The sequence below is a fragment of the Carassius gibelio genome, chromosome B19 (assembly GCF_023724105.1).
Source record: "Carassius gibelio isolate Cgi1373 ecotype wild population from Czech Republic chromosome B19, carGib1.2-hapl.c, whole genome shotgun sequence".
Lineage (NCBI taxonomy): Eukaryota > Metazoa > Chordata > Actinopteri > Cypriniformes > Cyprinidae > Carassius > Carassius gibelio.
The window spans coordinates 17,671,841-17,677,195 of record NC_068414.1 but is presented as its reverse complement, the minus strand read 5'-3'; positions in this window follow the sequence as shown (position 1 = coordinate 17,677,195).

Sequence of the window (5,355 nt, the reverse complement as noted above, 5' to 3'; positions counted from 1 at the left end):
CGTGGCATCTCTAGAGATGTGCAAGATGCATATTTGCTGGATACTGAATTTTGTTTACGGAGATGAAGGATTGTTTCATAGGTACTTGAAAGCCATATCTTTTTTTTTTTTTTTTCAGCTATGACTCAAGTTGAAAAAAACTGACTTTGTTTCTAAAGTTTCTCTGTGAGCCTTATTTCAGATTTGTTCAGATTTAAAATTGTTTTTTTTTTTATGATGTCCATACCAGACAGAGATTTTGTTTTTGGTAACCAACATTTGAATAATGCATTTCAATTCTTTGTATTATTATTATTTGTTTTTTTATTCAGGATTTTCTGTGGGCCCCCCACATGGACAGTAAAGATATAAAACAGCAGAATCTGAGTTTACGAGAGGGGAGACAGTGTCTTAACATGTTCGCCTGTTTTGGTCAATCACAACTTCAGTTGTTTCCAAATCATTTTATTTTATATGATTGCTGACGAGCACAGACATCACTTTAAAAACTGCCGGTCAGATGTGACATCATCTGATGGACTTATTAGAATAATAGACCAAAGAATTTGTTAAATGAATGCCAGCAATTGAGTAGCCTTAAGAAGTTCATGCTAAATAACAGAACATCTTGCCATTGCTCTTGTATTCTGTACACCAGAACTTGATTCCATGCACACTTCATCCAAAGTCATATCCAAAATAAGTCCATCCAAAATATTTTCCGCCATGAAATTATTAATTACATATAATTCTGACCCAACTCTGTTTTGCAGATGGTTGTTAGGTGTTAGTCACCAAAACAAAATATTGAAATTTGCATCATCTTTTGTTCTGTGATAACTATTCCATCCGTTTTTCCTTGTGTCATAAGTACTGTATGGTTATTAAAGCAGTAGTTATTTTATATGGCTAAATGATCAATATATTGTGCAGAACATTCAAATATTCTACATAGTCTTTTGAGAATTAGTGTTATAAATATATGCTCTTTTAAATGTTCTTCCATTCCATTATGTTTTATGTTCATTTCAAGATTGTGTACCATTTTGTTGGTTGTTTTTATTTTTTTCATAGATGACAAATTGTAGACACTATGACAATAAACAAGACAAATAGAAACCTTTGTTCATTTTACTATGCAAGGATCCATTCGTGCTACACACATTAATGAAACCTCAAGTTATGCAACTTGAGTATCATGAAGGTAACATCTTAGCAACACATTTAAACAACAAAACAGCATGACAATCAAGTGTTGGTGACTTGAACAGCCCATCACACAGTCTATGTAATGGAGAAGACCACTAGAGGACGACATGGGACTACGTCTGCTTTATTCAGCATCGTGTGCCAGATCAGAAGACATAAGTTTTGAATGATTTTTTCAAATTGAATTAGACTGAATTAGACAAGGAAATATTAATGATTTTAATTAAAGTTTTGTAAATTAAAGTTTTCCATCTAATATTTGTATTCAGCTGTACTTCAATAACTTAAAATGATTTGTTTTACGATTATTTTTGTTTCAGTTAAATATAACAACACTTGAGAGTGAGAGCCTACACAAGATCACACAAACACTAATGAGATACATTAGCCAAATACAACTTTCAGGTACACAAAGAGAGTCAGAGATATAGTGCATGTACCCTGTCTGGTATCTAATCGCATCTTTTGTCCGAAGATGACTAGAATCGTGTTTCAATTCAATTGTATGTGTGTGCCCAGATACAGGCCATGGATAGGTGGTGCTCCCCTCGACTATGTGTCAGGGCAGCAGAGGGAGTTGAGTTCCCCTGACTCATGCATAAAATATAGATCTCAGGCAATGCAAACAGACTTGTTGAGACAAGAGATACGCAGCCAGAGAGAGAGGAAAGAGGCCACTTTGATAACTTGACAAAGACCCTCAAAGGGTCCGAAGTTTGCTTTGGATATGAGCTCATGTTTGGGGGACAAGAGGAAGAGTTTGGGCTGATGCCGGTCGATGACGTCCTGTGGGCACGATCTGGCGCACAGCCATGGAACTGTCACGAAAGCTGCACTGGATCCGCGAACGGCCCTGGAGGGCTCGGGCCCGTCACAGGAAGTTCAACAGTGAGTGTGATATCTTCATGTGTGTGTGTGAAAGAACATGCTGGAAGGGTTCATGAATACATCTTTTCTCAGTGTAAATGGCCTATTCTTGTATACTTTTAAAAATAAAGGTTCTTTTTGACATCTATGGTTCCATGAACAACCTTTAACTTTGATGGAGACTTTCTATTGGTTCTTAAAGTAGAAAAAGATTCTTTAGTTTTAGAAATGTTATTATCACAAAAGTTCACTGAAAGGTTCTTTGCTGAACCAATGCCATTACTTTCCTGATGGTATCGAAATCATTCACATGTGTCTGTAATTTCCCATATGTGTTTTGTATGGGCCTGTGTTCACATTTGTGTGTGAAGACGTGGAGGGAGAGCATGAAGTGAGTGTGAAGGTACACAGTGTCCACTTTCTGCTCAGAGATAAACACCATGGGTGTTCAGGATCAAGTGTTGGTCACACTCTGACTCATGCTGGGCTCTGATTGGCTGAAGGCCAGCGCTGCTGATTGGTTATGTGTTCTTCAGATTAATGTGTAGTCACTCGGAAGTGAAATAACAAGGAGTTTAATGTGTCTTAGTTTTAGCTCCACTTCTAACTCATACTGTTGGCCTTCCAATCACAATGTTCCCCTTGCTCACAGATTTCAGACCACAAGGGATCAAGGTTTAGATGCTTAGCTTAAGTAGTTTCTATCGGTAGATGCCACAACTACACCATTATGCAGCCAGGAAAATATATATATATACATATATATATATATATATATATATATATATATATATATATATATATATATTTAGAGGGCTCTTAAAACTTGGAACTTCATAATGGACTACTGGTCAATGCTAACGAATATTAACTGATCGCTCAAGGCTGTAGTGGAACAGAAGTAGTCCTTCACATTTTGATAGCCTGTTTAAAGAATAAAACCTTTCTCTTTTTGAATTAAAACCACTAGTTATCCAACACACTATATGTCTTTTGTATAAGCTGTAATGTTTGTTCCAGTATGTTCTGCTGTAATTAGACAAAGCAGCTGGTTTTTAAAACGTTTTTATCTTCTGGAATCACAAAAATAAGTGTGTGATTCAGAACTGTGTTCATTAAAACAATAGAAATTGCAGGAAAATAAAAAAGAGGTCTTAGGCCTTGTCATGGCTTGATAAACAACTACCCTTTTGTATGTTGGTTGACAGTATCATTCCTTAATTTAGTCTCTGATCTGTACTGGTGGATCTCTAAATATCTAATAAAGAACAAGCTTTATTTATAATTATTTAAAGTTTGAAAGGATTGAACACCTTGGGATTATTTTGTATTACACATTACATTAAGGATAGCTTTTGGTTGAAGGCATAGACTAGTTTAAATGTAGTTATTTGTGTAATTTGGTGCCATCCAAGTATTTAGAAATGCCTTAATGTCTTTTATTGTGACATTTAAGCATATGGGTGATAATTATGGCATCTGGACTGTGTGTCCAGACCTGTGTTACTGTGTTTTAACTGCATGGTTCGCCACATATTGAACCTAACAGTCCTGATTCGAGCACAATCCGGTAAAATTAATCAGATGTTTATTAAATAGCACATGATGCTGATTCACTGGTTCTTTTGTCTGGCTCTCACCACCCCCATGTCAGAATGAGTACAGCGCTAATGGTGTTTGTATTACCGCCAAGGAGAGGAGAGAGAGAAACGTGTGACAGAACAGATTTAGTTCAGGCTCATCAGCTGAATGCCCTGTGACAACAGAGGGAACCCATGTCCTCTGAATCCCTTTGCATAGCTAATTAACAACAGTCATTTTTTAGCTCTGCAGCTAAGGTGCTAATCATTCCTCTACAAAGCTAAACATAACAGCTACAGCTGCTGCTGCTCTGGGAATGTTGACCATGTGTCATGAATTCTGCCTCAGTCGCTCCCAGATTGGTATTCATTTCCGCCTGTTTTTCATTTGGGGAGCGTCTGATCTGAACAATGCTATTTATCTCAGACATGCTACGTAAGAGTTGGCTGTCTATTTCACAGATGTTGTCTCAGAAAAAGTGAGGGTGCATTCGAAATTCTGAATCTGAGTTCTGAAGTGTTATTTTAGGCCCTAAACATACTTCACACAGTGTGAAAATAGCCTGTGTGAACCCAGATGCTACTAGCTATGCTATAGTTATGGTGAATCACTACACCTTGCATTATTGCTAGATTAACCATACAATGTCTTTTTTTAATGGACAGTCTTAGTAAGGTTTATTTCTGTCATGGTGGAGCAATAGTTTGCAAATAGTCTAGCTAAGCAAGTCAGCTACAATCCAGATGTTTTTCAACTTTTGAGTCCTGAGGTTTGTTACCGTAAGACCAACATAGGAGCACACGTTACACAGGCTCCTAAACACTTGCTTTCACAAATGCATGTTTTTGTAGTTTACACAGAAATAATCACAGTACAGTTCTTGATTTTTTTTTACAACGTTTTTAAAAGTATGCATTTTCAGGCATGCATGATAATTGTATTGCCAAAATACATAAAAATGTTTCCAGATGTGGTTTGAAAATGGTTTTATGTTAATGACACCTTTCTGTTTCTATGACAGTGATTATCTCAGGTATTAATTATGTGCTTTATTTAATGTTGAAAGGGTTGTGTTGGTGCTGATAGCCTTGTGGGCAGCACACCGACATAGTGTTCATATTGTGCTTCAGGCGTCCTGAGTTTGAATCCCAACTTGAGGACCCTTGCCGAGCCTGCCTTCTTCAATCTCTGACACTTCACTTCCTGTCAGCTCTATGCTGTCCTGTTGTAATAAAAAGAAGGCAAAAATGCCAAAAAATCTAATTAAAAAAATTATCTAATGTGAGTTTGAATATCATTTTGTGTGATCTTCATAGTCATACTGAAAGTAACACTGGATCATTTACCTCTTATCATGAAAATAAACATAACATTTAAAACTCAATATGAATCAACAAGAGCATCCCATGAAAAGATTGTATCAGTCGATCAAATTGTATTATTATTTTTTAATTGGCTTAATATTTATGAATAAGATTATGTGCTTATCCATTGCACATTTTAAAGAGAGTATGTTTGGTAAAAGTTAACAAAGATAAGGTAGCAAAGAGAAAATATGCTTTTCATTACAGAGTTGTAAGCAATTTCATTAGTTTTGATAACTTCTGCTATTTTTACTCCAAAACCCAGATCCCCCAAAGATGTATCAGCCCAGCTGATGTTGCCAATCCCAATGTACAAAATGATTCATAGACAGACAGCATTTCTGATTGGCTAGGA